The 17,250-nt window shown below is 44.2% G+C and overlaps 1 protein-coding gene across 1 annotated transcript in view; it reads left to right on the top strand.

The window, feature by feature from the left end:
• Positions 1 to 17,250, top strand: part of NDUFA9 (NADH:ubiquinone oxidoreductase subunit A9) — a 306,980-nt gene that overhangs the window by 4,971 nt on the left and 284,759 nt on the right. The window lies entirely within an intron of this gene.

The following is a 17,250-nucleotide window of genomic DNA, read 5'->3' on the forward strand; positions in this document are numbered from 1 at the left end:
CCTCTGCCTGCAGTGCTCAGCCAGGCTGCTGTCTCCTCCTGTGAACCCACTCAATTCCTTGATCCCAAAACAGAGGGAAGGCAGTCATGCTTCTAAGGCTGGGATTCTGCCCGAGGAAGGAACAATGGAAACGGGACTGCAGAGGAGCCGTGTGTGTGTGTGTGTGTGTGTGTGTGTGAGTCCACACAGGCTGTCCAATCTGATGGGTGTTCAAAGGCTGCCCTAGAGGACCCAGCCCACCCTCTCAGGATGCCTGGGGCTTGTCACGCAACCCACGTCGGGGAGCAGACATCCTGGTTCCCACTCACCTCGTTGGAGCCGGTGACCTAGGCCAGCCCACCACGTTTGGGACTCTGCACATCCGGACTGGTGTTATCTCGGGATCCTGGGACTCCTTGGCTCCCCTGCCCTGCCTCCTCCCTTCCCTGTGGACACGTAGCCACCACACACTTCTCGGAGGGCTATTTCTAGCCGAGGGGCCGGTCTTTCAGCCCCAGCCTGTCAGCTCCGGCCGTCTGTGTGTTGCAGCTGGGACGGGCGGCCTGACACATTGTGGGTTCAGCAGAATGCAGGATGTGGGGGCTTCCGGAGGCAGCATCCCCTCAGCCTGCTGGAGGTCAGGGTTGCTGAGAAGTGGGGGTGGGGGACAGACAGGACGCTCCTGCTGCGTGGTCAGGAGGAGGTGGGTGTCTATGGGAGAGGCTAGACCTCAGCCTCCTCACACCTCTAGCAGGTCTCCGACCCTCAGCAGCCCTCTCCCTGGCAAGAATCATTTATTTGTCTCTAGTAGAGCAGACGGTGAACAGCCCTGTGGTTGAATGCAGGCCCTGGGTTAGACAATCTGCCTCAGAAGCCAAACCATGCCCTGTACCAGGTGTACCGTCTTTTGTCGACTCACCTTGCTTCTCTGAGCCTCAGTTTCCTCATCTGTGGCAAAGGGAGTAATAGTACCTGCCTCATTATATTGTTGACAGGATTCAATAATATGACACTTATAATGCTTCATCTCACATGAAGTGCCCACATGTGAGCCCTGCTGGGTATGTGGTAAATGTTTCTTGTTGTTTTGTTGCTGTTGCTGTTGTTATTGTCCCTTTTCTAAACCCCACCCTCCTATCACAACTTCAGGTCATTCCACCAAGCCTCTCGCCTCCCAGCAGGATTCCTCACAGGTGGCCAAGAGAACTACTGCTATTTCAGACTGATTTCAGATACCTGGCACATTTTAGGGGCTTCATACATTTTCACCAAATGAAGGAATAAATTCTTCCCTTAGTTTGATGTGCTGGAAAGAACACTGACCTTGCAATTAAAACAAAAACCAAAAACAAAGCCTGGGTTCGTTCTCAGCCATGCCACTTGGCCAGTGTTGTGATGTGGTAGAGGAAGCTCACTCAGTGTCCCTAAGTCCCCCACCTGTCACCCGAGGCCCTGGCTCCCACCTAGCCTCTTTCCTGGTTGGGAGGACAAACGCGCACAGGGTTGGTGCTGCTCTGTAAACCACACAGGGCTGTGCAGTTCAAGGCAGATTATTCTTTATCTTCAGCGATTTCACATTTCAGATTCCCCGCTCCAGAAAGAAAGATAGATCTGTGGTTTTTTTCTTTTTTCTTTTTTTTTTGAGATGGAGTCTCGCCCTGTCACCAGGCTGGAGTGGAGTAGCACGATCTCGGCTTACTGCAACCTCTGCCTCCCGAGTTCAAGCAATTCTCCTGCCTCAGCCTCCCAAGGAGCTGGGACTGCAGGTACATACCACTACACCCAGCTAATTTTTGTATTTTTGTAGTACAGACGGGGTTTCACCATGTTGGCCAGGATGGTCTCGATCTCCTGACTTCATGATCCACCTGCCTCAGCCTCCCAAAGTGCTGGGATTACAGGCGTGAACCACCATGCCTGGCCAATAAATCTGTTTTATTTAACTTTCTTTCAAGTTGCCATGTTCTCCACCAGTGCTGAGGTTTGCCTTAATGGTGCCACAGTCTCTTCCATCTTTTTTATTCTCTCCCTCAGAACATGGGTCTCCCTTGCTTCCAAGTTCAAGGAACTGAGCCAACTCACCCCATTAAGGAAGCCTTCCCCCACCAGCTTCACCCAAATCCAAGAACTCCATCCAACTCATCACCCAATGTTCCCTGTACAGAGGCATTGAGAATGACATACTCTTTTCCCCGGAGTGTATTCTCATATTTTTGAGAAATTCATTCACTTATTTGCCATAACTTTATGAGAATCATCCAGGCACCTTCCACCCTCCCTTGGTGTCTTTCTAAGCAAAGTCACATGATCTTGCTTGAACCTCACCACAGCAATCTGAGGGAAGTAAGCCTAGTCTTATTGCCTTCATTTTTCTAGGTGAGGTCATGGACACCTAAAAAGGGTTATCGACTGACCCAAGGTCTCATAGCCAATGCACTGTGCCCAGGTCTCCAGTTTCCTGTGCATTATGGCTGGGGGATCCTGAAGGTGACATTGGGGGTGTAACAGGGTTCATCTGATGTGTCACCTAATGTGAGAACTCCAACTTGAGGTGTGATATATTTGAAGGTTCCAGTCCTCTTACTGGCTGTCATCTTGGACAAGCTACATGATGTCTCTGAGCTTAGTTAACATGTCTATAAAATGGGGATATAACATCTACCTCATATGCAACGTATCTGGCCCCTCACAGGTACCCAACATTTCCTTCCATTCCTTATATTTCCTCAAAGAACCCAACCATCCCTAAAAAGTGCATATTCATATTTCTATTCCCCCGCCCCACCATAAAGGTCTTTCAAGGTAAGGTGAACTGAAGATTTATCCAATTATTCAATGAGTCTACACTGGGTGCCTAGTATATACAAGATGCTGTGCTGGATTCAGAGATACTTGGATGAAAAAAAGACACTGTTTTTGCCTTCAGGGAGCTTCCAATATAATGGGGAAAAGCACCTGCTAAAGAGATAATTACTCTAAGTGTGATGTGTGCTGTGAAGGAGCAGGTGTTCCAAGGGCTCTGGGAGCTCAGCAGGAAGAGCCTCTAAATGGCCAGGGGAAGTGAAGTTGGGCTTTGCAGAGGGACTAACAGCCGAGCTGAGGTTTGAAGGACTAAGAGTTGCCCGAACGAGCAAGGTATGATAGAAGGGAGAGTAAAAAAGGAGAGATCATATGTGAAAAGGCACAGAGTCATGAAAGAATGTGACATCTTGGTACATCTGTAACAATTTCAATATAAACACAATGTAAAAGGAGGCATGGAGGCCGGGCGCAGTGGCTCACGCCTGTAATCCCAGCACTTTGGAAGGCCGAGGCAGGTGGATCACCTGAGGTCAGAAGTTTGAGACCAGCCTGGCCAACATGGTGAAACCCTGTCTATAATAAAAATACAAAAATTAGCCGGGTGTGGTGGCGGGCGCCTGTAGTCCCAGCTACTTGGGAGGCTGAGGCAGGAGAATGGCGTGAACCCGGGAGGCGGAGCTTGCAGTGAGCCGAGATCATGCCACAGCACTCCAGCCTGGGTGACAGAGCAAGACTCCATCTCAAAAAAAAAAAAAAAAAAAAGAAAGAAAGAAAAAGGAGGCATGGAGTATTGGGAAATTGGGAAATTGGGGGAAAGGTGAACAGAGTTGGATTACACATGAGCTTATGTGACATGTGAAGGGATTTAGATTGTAACCTTGAGCCTATGAGGACACGCTGGAAATTTTGAGCAGGGAACTAACATGATTAGACCTGTGTTTCAGATGATCACTGTGGTAGCCGTGTGGTGAATGAATTCAAAGTCATGTTCAATGAATGAACACGACTATATGCAGGGAGACCAATTCGAAAATTTCTGAAATATTTTAGATGAAAGATGGTAACAGGTTGAACTAAAGTGGGGTCATTTGAGGCTGGAATAAAAGGATTATCCAAGATCTTCAGAAAGAAGAAGTCATGGGAATAAATGATTGATTGTATTTGGGGTTGGAGGAGCAGAGAGGGAGGAGTGAAGTGTGAGCCGTGGTCTCAGGGTCGAGTGCCTCCAGGAGGCTGCAAAATACTAGAAAGGAGAAGGACTGGAAGAAGGGATGAAGGGTTCAGCTTGGTTGGACTTGGAGTTCATTAAGAGATGTGTGGCTCTGGGGTAGAGATCAGGCCTGGTAGTAGAGAAATGGGAGAATGAGTTGTTTGCATAGAGGTGATAGTCAAAGAGATCTTAAAAAGAGATAATCCAGGGAGAGCACATGGAGGAAAAAGGAGGACCCAGGATGAGAAATAGCAACATTTAAGAAGAGGATGGAGGAAGAGGAACCGACAAAGGAGACCAAGAACTGTTGCTCAGAGAGTTTTGGCTGAGAAACCCGAGTGCCTGATTCCTGGATTAACGTTGGTTGCCGTGGATTCCTGAAGGCTAGAAGATGTACAGTAGATGTCACCGGCGAGTGTGCTGCCTTTGTCGTGAGCAGAACCTCTAGCCTGGTGAGCTCTGCTGGGTAGCGTGTGAATGCTAAGGGTCTCACAACTAATTTGAAATGTTGACTAAAGACAGACAGAAGGCAGTTTCTTCTCAATCTCTTTCCTCCAAGCTTCTACTCCTCCCCTTGGGGTTTTACCTTTCCAATTGCCAAAGGAGGAGATGCATACATGTATTTAAATAAATGAAAGATTGAAGGCTTCTTTCCTAAAGGCTTGAGCAGAGCTAATGTAGCCTCTTCTCCCTCTACCCTCCTTCCAGCCCCATCACAGTGGGCTAGACTCCTAAGGAGATAGGGAAGGAATAAAAGAGATCTTAGTGGCTGAGAAGAGGGCACGGTGAGATTCACCCACTGCCGTTTCCATGTAAAGTTCACTTATTCCTCCTACTGAAAAGCTCCAGCTGAGAGTATCAGGACCCCAGTGTATACCTCTAAAAGGAAGAAGCCCATTTTTCTATTGACTCATATCGCCTCCATTCCCTGGAGGTGGAGCTAAGAAGTCTTAAGCTCTCTTTAGAGCTCAGAATGTGTCCTTAATTATAAGGAATGGGGAAAGGAAAACAGGAGGGTAGGGTGTTAGGGAAGCCAGAGGAAGCAAGATTTCCAGAAAGAGGACATAAGAAACCGTGTCCAATGCTGCAGACAGGAGGCAGAGCTAAAGGACCAAATAATTTTTTATTTATGATTTTGCAATGAGCTGTTCTAATGGAGCAGGGTTGGAGGCCAGATTGTGTAGGTTAAGGACAGAATGAGGAAAGAGAAAATTAAAATACAGAGTACGGACACACTTTTGAAGTCTGGAATAGACAATGATAGGAAGGGACATAGAGTGACGTTCCAAGATAATTAGTTGAAAAACTCAAAAGAAAAATGCTGTAATCATCAGATCACCAAAAGAAATTTTTTGGAGAAGCATTGCTTCATTTATTTACTTCCATTTTTCTAATCATTGGGTCAGTTTCAGGAGGGTTTATAGGATAATGCATGACTGCCTTTTCAATCAGGGAAATGGAAAGCTAGGAACTACATTTTGAATTTAAAAATGATTTCCTCCTTAAATGTCCATGTAACTTTTTTTTTTTTGAGACAAGTTTTTACTGTTGCTCAGGATGGTGCTATCATGGCTCACTGCAGCTTCCACCTCCCTCCCCAGACTCAGATGGTCCTCCCACCTCAGCCTCCTGAGCAGCTGGGATCACAGGTGTGCGCCACCACACCCAGCTAATTTTTGTATTTTTAGTAGAGATGGGGTTTCGCCAGTTGGCCAGGTTGGTCTAGAACTCCTGGGCTCAAGTGGTCCACCTGCCTTGACCTCCCAAAGTGCTGGGATTACAGGCATGAGCCACCACGCCTGGCCCATGTACCTTATAGCCTGACAGGTTTGGCAAAATCAGAGGATTCGACTTAGAAAATAAAAACCAGTTGGTGTATGCTGCTGTTTTTTGTCTTTGTTCTGTGATACAACTTCAACATATATATTCACTTAATATGTATTTGGGCTGGGCACAGTGGCTCACACCTATAATCCCACTTATATAATTCTTATACAATTACTTATACAATTCTATAAGTAAGTAACATTAAAGTGTGATTAATGTTATAATAGGGGTAGAATTCAGCCCCATGAGAAGGTGTGGCAATGGGTCCTATCCAGACAGGGGAATTGGTGAAGAATCAGTAAGAAATGATGACGTCTAAGCTGACATCTGACAGATGAACAACCTTGGAAAATATAGAAAAGTAGAAGGGTAAAAAAATCCATAATCTTTCTGAACATAAATGATTATTTGATAACATCTTCGTTTATTTTCTTCTGATCTTTCTTTCTTAATTTTTTTTGTGAAAATAATACTCATAAATACTTTAAGAAAAAAGAGTAAAAAGAACAAAGTAAAAAAAAAAGAGCTCACTTGGCCAGGCACAGTGGCTCACGCCTGTAATCCCAGCACTTTGGGAGGTCGAGGTGGGTGGATCACGAGGTCAGGAGACCGAGACCATCCTGGCTAACACGGTGAAACCCCGTCTCTACCAAAAATACAAAAAATTAGCTGGGTGTGGTGGCAGGTGCCTGTAGTCCCAGCTACCCAGGAGGCTGAGGCAGGAGAATCCCTTGAACCTGGGAGCTGGGTCTGTTTGTTAGTCTGTTTTGTGCTCCTATGACAGAATACCTGAGACTGGTTAATTTATAAAGAACAAGTATTTATTTCTTATAATTCTGGAGTCTGGTAAGTCCAAGGTTGAGGAGTTTGCATCTGATGAGGGCTTTCTTGCTGTGTTATTCCACGGTAGAAGGCAGAAAGGTAAGAGAGCATGGGGGCAGGGGGAGGGAGAGAGAAAAAGAGACGGAAAGAGGGAAAGACAGAGAGAGAAGGAGGAAGGGAGGGAGGAAGAGGAAGGGAAGACAGGAAGGATGCAGGGAGGGAGAGATTGAACTCACACCTTTTTTTATAATTGGCATTAACCCATTTATGAGAATGGAGTCCTCCTAGTACTGTTGCATTGGGGATTAAGTTTCCAACACATGCTTTCTGGAGAGCACATTCAAACCATAGCCCCACCCATAAATATTCACTCTTGAATGAACATTATTTCATATATCTATATCTATATATATGGATAGAATAATAGGTAAAAATGTTAACAGACATACTCTTATAAAAATGGGATCATGCTATTTGTGCTATTTTTTAAAAAACAACTGTTTAATTAAATGTTACTTGGATTTAACAGAAGAAAAAGAAATGGAGAGCAAACTGAAGGAATTGGTGAACTTTAATTAAATTTGTCTTTTTTATTAAATGTGTCCTTTGCACAAGAGGTATTTTTTAATAAAATCCTTCTACATTTAAGAAAACAGATAGGAAAATATTATGAAAACCATTAAGAGATAAGTAAGTATATAGCTGGCTATATACTTTTGGATACTTATTTAAATTAGACAGTTTGGATTGGGTAAGTGCCATGAAAAATAAGGTAATAAGCATTTCTCACATGTCTTCTTTCCTCACAACTCCCTAATTTTGTTAATTATATTGTTAATTTCACACTGTCAAAAGTTATCAGAAAATTGTTAAAGTTTATGTTGTTGAAATTTGTTCTGTAATCATAATTTCCACAATTGTTTAGTCTTCCTTCAGTACCTAATAGTTTCAGGACTTACCACCAGTACTTTTTTGACTGTTTCTCCTTTCTTGAATTTTTATTTGGATTTATATTTTAATATATAAAATCTTATAATCAAGTAGATTTTTTTTCCTCCCAAGTATGATTCCTGGGTGCTATCTTTCTAAGTTCTTTTTAGAGAGAGAACTTAAAAATTATTTTTTCTTTTTGCCTTTGTGTTAAATGACTTCATGATGGTTATAATTTTGGGTGCCATTTTCTTTTCCTCAAAACTTTGTAAATATCACTACATTGTTTTCTGACATTAAATATTGCTTTTGGAAGTCTGAAGTTGGCTTGGTTTTGTTCTTTGTACATTAGTTACTTTTGTGCCTAGTTTTTGTTTGTTTGTTTGTTTTTTAGGAAGGCCTTACTAAGTGCCAGGCGCTGTTCTTTTTTTTAAATACTTGAATTATAGTAATTAATTTAACATTTTATATCATCTTCAAGATGCCTGAGGAATTCTTGAAGTTCAGTACTTTAACTAGATATAGCTTGGTGTTGAAGCTTCCATGTTAGTTTTTCATGAAACCAGTATGTGCAGATTTGATTCTTTCTGCATTTCCTGGAAAATTCTTGTATTATATACCTTTAATGTTTCTAGTCCATTTCTTGGCTTCTCTACCTCAGGGACATGAAATAATTTATGTTGTGTCATCTCTCACCATCCTTTAGATTTATTGTTTTTTTCTCTAATTGCTTTTAGTTCTTGTCTTTGTTTTCTGCATCCACTGGCACTAGCTAAAGCCTTTCCACTGGCAAATACATCCATATGAAGCATATCTGTTGACTGCTTCTTATTTATTTATTGCTTTGCCTCCTTATTTCTTTCCTTAGCTCTACAATTTTCCTCTCCTGCTCTCTCCCCCTCCCTCTGTGGTTCTCTCTCTGCCTGTCTCTTTGTCTTTCTCTCTTTTGTTCTTATTCTGTTGTTTTGTCATCTTGTTCTTTGAGTTTTCTTTTTAATCAAATTCATGTTCCTTTAAAGATTTATTTTCTATTGTAAAACACTTGTGAAGAATTTTCGTCTTTTCCTCGGGTTATGTTTTCTTCCAGAAGGGGTTCTTTGTTTTTTACATGCTGTGATTCCTTCTTTGCTTTTACTTTGCTTTTTCTCTTCCTCTCTCACTCCCTCCATCCCTTCTTTTTCCTTCCTTCCTTCTTTCCTTCCCTTCTTTCCCTTCCTTCCTTCTTTCTTTCCTCTGTAGTATTTTTGCATAATTTCCATGCTATTTCTTTGTATCTTATTCATGCCTGGGCAGCTCCATGCCCACCTTCTGTTTGCTCTGGGTTTAGAGATGAGGCTGAAGAAAGCTCTGCAGAATCTATATGGATTTCTATTGGATTATTTAACTCTCCTTTCCCTTCTGAGATTTGGTAAAGTTTCTAGTGTCATGGGTTGGTCTATCTTCCGGATTTCGAGGCATAAAACCTTTTTTAAAAAACTGGGGTGACACTATTGTGGCGGATTAGATATGGTTCAGGTCACGTGCATTGGCTCACACCTATAATCTCAGCACTTTGGGAGGCCGAGGTGGGTGGATCACCTGATGTCAGGAATTTGAGACCAGTCTGGCCAACATGGTGAAAGTCCATTTCTATCAAAAATACAAAAATTACCCAGGCGTGGTGGCAGATGCCTGTATTCCCAGCTACTCTGGATGCTGAGCAAGGCAGGAGAATCACTTGAACCCAGGAGGCGGAGGTTGCAGTAAGCTAAGATCACATCACTGCATTCCAGCCTCAGAAACAGAATGAGACTCTACCTCAAAAATAAATAAGTAAAAATAAATAAAATATATATTTATATGTATTTCAAATTCTTCACTGTTCTTCCTGTTAAGAGACAAAGGCTATCTCTGCTCCCTCAAATCTGGATTGGCCTATGACTAGTTTTGGTCAGGAGATTATGGCTTAAGTGGCATCGCCTAACTCCCAAAGCTTAGCCTCAAGAGAGATGAGGCTTCTGCCTTCTTACACTTGGGATGCTCCCTCTTGGAAGCCAGCTATCACATAAGCAGTCTAAATGGTCTGAGACCACCATGCCATGAGGAAATCCAAGCTAGCCACAGTACCAGACATGTGATGCCTTCTTGGACCTTTCAGCTACCAGGTAAATGCAAGTAAGTAACTGATCTCATCTGATGACACATGGAGCAGAAGAGCTACCCATTTGAACACCATTTTGTTTCTTCACTCTGCTTCACAGAAGCCTTCTTTGGGATCCAATCCTCTGTCCAAAAAGTGATGCTCAGGTTGCCCTGTCCCTGGAGGCTTGAGAGCTGCTTCAGGGCTGGAGCACTCATTGGCTCATGGTAGTGTCAATCTCCACTGCCTGGGGACTCTGTGGACAACCTTCCACCTCCATCTCCAGTGAAATGGGAGCTGAAGGGCTTTCTTTTCGAGGGTCCATGTGGTCTGAGAGGAGACAGGATGCTGTGAAGGGCCTGCCTTTATCAACAGATGGGGACACCGGGTCCTAAGAACCAAACAGAGAACACCTGAAAATATATGGGGACAGCCAAGAAGCTGCGGGGAAAGAGGGGCAGCAGAGTCCAGGGGTCTTGGCAGGTGCAGAAACCTCAGGGCTAGCAGACTGAGGAAAAGAGTAGAGCCCTTTCTTCACTGCCTCCCCTGAGATTCGTGGAACCAGAAACTTTCCTTTTGGAAAAGTCACTTTCTTTATGCCATTTTTATTTTCTACCATTACTTCCTTGTTGTTTCACCTGAAGACTTAGAGAAGTTTCTTTGGGAAATGCCAGAGGCCTAGGAGAAAAAAGCGGTTTCAAGGGCTGGGCCCAGGGTCTTTGTGCTGTGTGCAGCCTAGGGACTTGGTGCCCTGCATCCCAGCCATAGCTGAAAGGGTCCAACATAGAGCTTGGGCCATGGATTTGGAGGATGCAAGCCTCAAGCTTTGGCAGCTTCCACATGGTGTTAAGCCTGCAAGTATACAGAAGTCAAGAATTGAGGTTTGGGAACCTCTGCCTAGATTTCAGACGATGTATGGAAACACCTGGATGTCCAGGCAGGAGTTTGCTGCAGGGGGTGGCTCTCATGGAGAACCTCTGCGAGGGCGGTGTGGAGGGAAAATGTGGGGTCCCCAAGCAGAGTCCCCACTGGGGTGCTGCCTAGTGGAGCTGTGAGAAGAGGGCTACCATTTCAGATCCCAGAGTGGTACATCCACTGACAGCTTGCACCGTGTGCCTGGAAAAGCTGCAGAAACACATCACCAGCTCATGAAAGCAGCCAGGAAAGGTGCTGTACCCTGCAAAGCCACAGGGGCAGAGCTGCCCAAGGCCATGGGAGCCCACCTCATGCATCAGTGTGATCTGGATGTGAGACTATGGAGTCAAAGGAGATCACTTTGGAGTTTCAAGATTTCACTGCCCTACTGGATTTCAGACTTGCATGGGGTCTGTAGCCCCTTTGTTTTGGCCAATTTCTCCCATTTGGAACAACTGTATTTACCTAATGCCTGTACCCCCATTGTATCTGGGAAGTGACTAACTTGCTTTTGATTTTATAGGCTCATGGGCAGAAGGTACTCACCTTGTCTCAGATGAGACTTTGGACTGTGAACTTTTGAGTTAATGCCGAAATGAGTTAAGACTTTGGGGGACTGTTGGGAAGGGGTGATGATTTTGAAATGTGAAGATACGAGATTTGGGATGGGCCAGGAACAGAATGATATGGTTTGGCTCTGTGTACCCACCCAAATCTCATCTTGTAGCTCCCATAATTCCCACATGTTGTGGGAGGGACCCAGTGGGAGATGATTGAATCATGGGGGCAGGTCTTTCCTGTGCTATTCTTGTGATAGTGAATAAGTCTCATGAGATCTGATGATTTTTTAAAAAGGGAATTCTCTCTGCACAAGCTCTCTCTTTTTGCCTGCTGCCATCCATGTAAGATGTGACTTGCTTCTCCTTGCCTTCCACCATGATTGTGAGCCTTCCTCAGCCACATGGAACTGTAAGTCCGTTAAATCCTTTTTCCTGTATCCCAGTCTCGGGTACGTCTTTATCAGTAGCATGAAAACGGACTAATACAGGGGGTGTAAGTCCCAGTTCATTAACAGCTTTCTTTCAAGTGTGAAGGTTCTTGGAGCTCCTTGCTCATACCTCTGGATTAGCCACAATTCAAGGACAATAGGAAACGTCCCACCCAGCATGTACAGTATTTTAAATGAGACCATCCCAAACACTCCTCTACATTTGGTAGATGGCAGGAGATGGGCTGTAGGATGACATTGTTCCCATGGAGACACCCAGATGCTGGGACTTTGGGACTCAAAAAGGTGGCAGCAGAATTGTTCCAGCTCTTGAGGCTCTAGTGTGATGGTCTTAGACGGAATGTGGAACCGGACAAGACCAGGAGCCCCAAGGCCTAAGAGCTAATGAGCTCTGGTAGAACCGAAAGCCTGAGCTCTATAAGCTTGACTTTAAGGCATGTTCTAGGTTCATTTCCTGGTAGTTCTTCATTAGTATTTAGAAAATTTATGTTTAGTGTCAGCTTATTTCAAAATACTAAAAAGAATTTAAAGCTGGTGAGGGATTTTGGTTTTTTTTTTTTTTTTTTTTTTTTTGAGACGGAGTCTCGCTCTGTCACCCAGGCTGGAGTGTGGTGGCGCGATCTCCACTCACTGCAAGCTTCGCCTCCCGGGTTCACGCCATTCTCCTGCCTTAGCCTCCCGAGTAGCTGGGACTACAGGCGCCCGCCACCACACCCGGCTAATTTTTGTATTTTTAGTAGAGACGGGTTTTCACCGTGTTAGTCAGGATGGTCTCGATCTCCTGACCTCATGATCCGCCCATCTCGGCCTCCCAAAGTTCTGGGATTACAGGCGTGAGCCACCACACCCAGCCAGGATTTTGGTTTTTAATAAGAGCATTTTGAATAGACCAATAGGTACGCAATATTTTAGCTATGTACAATATAATATGTTGCTGTAGAGATGTCCTGTATTTCTGGCGATAACACTCGAAACACAAAAATCAAGATGCATTGAACTGTATGGACACACGTGTTGGGACAGTGGAACAGAGTATTTAAGATTGGGACCGTCCTGGAAGATCTAGAACATGTGCTCATTGTTCCTGTGGAGTGCAGCCACCTCCCTTGACCCAGTTGCTCTGCTTGGTTCTAGGCTGCCAGTACAAGGGATTTGGGAGCCAGAACAAAAACTGAATGTTTAAGGTCTAATGGGAGCTTAGTCCCATTCTCAGATGGAGAAACTGAGGCCCAAAGAGAAGTGTGTTGTCCATAGTCATGTGGTTAATAAGATATTTAGATTTAATTTAGGGAAGTACACATTGACTATGCATGTCTATAAAAAACGGCTAGAAAGTGAAGGTAAACTGGCCGGGTGCGGTGCCTCACGCCTGTAATCCCAGCATTTTGGGAGGCCAAGGCAGGCAGATCACGAGGTCAGGAGATCGAGACCATCCTGGCTAGCATGGTGAAACCCTGTCTCTACTAAAACTACAAAAAATTAGCTGGGCGTGGTGGTGGGCACCTGTAGTCCCAGCTACTCGGGAGGCTGAGGCAGGAGAATGGTGTGAACCGGGGAGGCAAAGCTTGCAGTGAGTATAGATCGTGCCACTGCATTCCAGCCTGGGCGACAGAACAAGACTCCGTCTCAAAAAAATAAATAAAGTGAAGGTAATTTACCCAGTCACTCAGATGTTTGACCCACAAGATGTCCAACAACTGTCTTCAGACAGTTTTTCGGTTTGTTTTGCACTAGTTTTTTTTTGTTTTGTTTTGTTTTTGAGATGAAGTTTCACTCTTGTCGCCTAGGCTGGAGTGCAATGGCACAATCTTGGCTCATTGCTACATCCGCCTCCTGGGCTCAAGTGATTCTCGTGCCTCAGCCTCCTGAGTAGCTGGGATTACAGGTGCCTGCCACCATGCCCAGCTAATGTTTTATATTTTAAATAGAGACGGGGTTTCACTGTGTTGGCCAGGCTGGTCTCGAACTCCTGACTTTCAGGTGATCCACCCACCTTGGCCTCCCAAAATGCTGGGATTACAGGCGTGAGCCACTGCACCCAGCCTGTTTTGCACTAGTTTTCAATGGTTGTCATTACCTGTGGGTGTGAGAGTATTTTACAATTTACAAAACACTTTCCTATCTATGGTCTCAGTCCTCTTAACATTGGTGCATGGTGGTGTATCAGGAATGCATTTGGCTGTGATTATCAAGAAACCCAACCACAATGGCTGAAACACAGAGAGGGCTATTTTTCTGACATAACAATAAATTCGTAGATTGGCATCTGTTGGTGATGGTTTAGTGGCTCAATAATGTCGGGGCTGACATCACTGTGATTCTTTACCCCGTGGTTGAAAGATGGCTGCTCTAGCTCCAGGCATCATATTCATTTTTCAAGTCAGGAATAAAAGAGAGGACACAAGTTACTTCCCACAGCCCTGGGTAGAATTCTTCTCATTGGTCAGAAGTATGTCACAGGTTCACCTCTGGCTACAAAGAGGCTAAGAAAGTGACTTTTGCCTGGAGTTGGACACGTTGCTGGCCCAAGCAAAACTGAGTTCCATCAGCAAGGCAGCCAACAGTGCCCGCCATAGGTGGGTCTCAGCTGCTCCTTCTCCCCTGCCTGGTTAGCAAGGATGTTTGACTTTGCTGCATTTTCATTTCCTTTTTCTGCACGAACCTATTTATATAATAACCTTCATTCCTCCTGTGATTACAGAGGAAGAAAATGCTCATTGTAAAGCCCTAGAAATTTCAGGAAAAAATAGAGAGCAAATCATCTATAATCTTATACCTAAAGATAATGACAAATGTTGACATTGTATAGTATTTCCTTCCTGAAATTTTCCCACACATATATAAATGATATTACATTATATATTTATGATTGTATCATGCTTTTTTACTCAACAGTATATTGCATGTTCCCAGGCCATTAAAGTTTTTCAAAGTAATAATTATTTTTAAATTTTTACCATTTTTCTGATCACCATAGTAACACATGCTTGTTGTAAAACATTAATGTTTAGCATATGAGTATTCCCTATATTTCTACCTCATGAGAAAACCACTATAAACAGTCAGGAACTTTCTCAGAATTTTTTGAACTATTCCCATGTTATTGGACATTCAGGTTATTTCCAATTTTTCATTATTAAGCACATCATTTTGATGAATATCCTAATACATGGATTTCATTCACATTTCTGATTATTTTCTTTGTGTAGATTCCTAGAAGTGGGATTACTGGGTTAAAGGCTGTGAACATTTTCAAAGCTCCTGATGCTTATTGCCAAATTGCTTTCTGGAAGGACATTTATACTCTGACTAGCATTTTATAAGCATGCCCAACTTCCTCCACACTCGCCAGGATTTCAGAATCTCTTTCAGCCCTTTTGCAAGAAAGCAATGTGGGCCGGGCGCGGTGGCTCAAGCCTGTAATCCCAGCACTTTGGGAGGCCGAGACGGGCGGATCACGAGGTCAGGAGATCGAGACCATCCTGGGTAACACAGTGAAACCCCGTCTCTACTAAAAATACAAAAACTTAGCCGGGCGAGGTGGCAGGCGCCTGTAGTCCCAGCTACTCGGGAGGCTGAGGCAGGAGAATGGCGTGAACCCGGGAGGCGGAGCTTGCAGTGAGCTGAGATCCGGCCACTGCACTCCAGCCTGGGTGACAGAGCGAGACTCCGTCTCAAAAAAAAAAAAAAAAAAAAAAAAAAAAAAAAGCAATGTGGCTTAGCAGAATGTATAGCAGTCAGAAGTTCAACTAATTTTGACTAGTAGTCAGAAATCCTGATTTTAAGTTCTGAGTATATCAGAACTTGTGTGTGACATTAGGTAAGTCACTTTATTTTTCAGTTTACTTAAAAATATTGTGTAGTGTAGTGGACACTGTTGGTTATTTTTTTTTTTTTTTTTTGAGAAGGAGTCTTGCTGTGTCGCCCAGGCTGGAGTGCAGTGGCATGATCTCGGTTCACTGCAACCTCTGCCTCCCAGGTTCAAGCGATTCTCCTGCCTCAGCCTCCTGAGTAGCTGGGACTACAGGTGTGCACCACCATGCCCTGCTAATTTTTGTATTTTTAGTAGAGCTGGGGTTTCACCAGGTTGGTCAGACTGGTCTCCAACTCCTGACCTCGTGATCCACCTACCTCGGCCTCCCAAATTGTTGGGATTACAGGCATGAGCCACCGCGCTTGGCCGGTTACTTTTTCAGTAATTACTTTCTCTTTATTTCATTGTAACAGAGCCCTGATCTGTTCAGATGTGCACCTCTCCTCTCCACAGCCGTAGAGCTTCGGGAGATGTTGACCTCCACTTTGACGGGCTGACACCGATTAATATCAGCAGGTGCTTATCAGAAGTTTTTGGTCTCAGATCCCTTTACAATCTTAAAAATTATTGAGAAACCTGAAGAAGGTTTGCTTATGTGGGCTATATCTATTGATGTTTACTGTATTTGATGCTAAAATTGAGAAATGTAAAAACTATTAATGTAAAGATAACAACATATGGGAGACTGAGGCACCATATGGATCGCTTGAGCCCAGGAGTTTGAGACCAGCCTGGGCAACATAGCAAAACCCCGTCTGTACTAAAAATACAAAAAATTGGCTGGACGTGGTGGCACATTTCTATAGATCCTCCCACTTGGGGAGGCTGAGGTGGGAGGCTGAGGTGGGAGGCTGAGGTGGGAGGATCACCTGAGCCCATAAAGCCAAGGCCTCAGTGAACAGAATTCAGTCATTGGACTACAGCCTGGGTGATAGGAGTGAGACCCTGTCTCAATAAAAAAAGATAACTACACATAAGTTCATAATATGTTACTCTGATTAACATATTTTAATGAAAATAACTATATTTTTGAAAAAATGTAATAAGTAGAGCAGTATTGTTATGCATTTTTGTAAATCTTTTTACTTCCTGGCTTAATAGAAGACAGCTGGATTCTCATCTCTGCTTCTACATTCAATCTGTTGTGATCTCACATGTCATGGAGTCTTTAAAACTTCGTTGTGAGAGAATGAGGAAGAAAAAGGGGATAATATTATGAAAATAAGTTTGGCCTCATGGACCCCCTTAAAGGATCTCAGGGGCTCCAGGGACCCGAAACCACACTTTGAACCAGCCATGGTGATCCCATTCCTTTTGCTAGTAATTGATTCAGGAGTGGGCTAGTGTGCTTTCCTTTGGGGGCACGAATTTTCCCGAAGCCCACCGGCATCCTCTCCTGATTCCTCACTGGCCAAAATTAATTTTTGCTCCCAAAGGAAAGCATGAGAAACATATGTGTTATTTTGTCTGTACGTGACATCAGGAAATGCTTCAACAATTTTTCTTCCAGCCTGAGGATGACGCCAGCCCATGTGAAAAGCAAAGACTAGGGATGGTGTGCAGGCCAAGCTGGGGGCCATGCTTGGAGTCCACCCTCATTGTGTGACATGGAAAATTGATTTGGAGAAGGTATGTTCACAAAATTTGGGATGAGGAAGTAGAGGCGCTACATGCACCATACCCTAAAATGAGGACTGGGGTGAGTCGAGGACGTGTCTCTGCAGGCAGCAGGAATCGAGAAGCCTGCTGGTCCAGGCTGGGAAGCTGGCGACCGTGTTATGTGGTTGTAAATTAATGGATCCCACTATTTTCCGTTGAACTTG

Source organism: Macaca thibetana, chromosome 11 (genome assembly GCF_024542745.1).
Source record: "Macaca thibetana thibetana isolate TM-01 chromosome 11, ASM2454274v1, whole genome shotgun sequence".
Taxonomy (NCBI): domain Eukaryota; kingdom Metazoa; phylum Chordata; class Mammalia; order Primates; family Cercopithecidae; genus Macaca; species Macaca thibetana.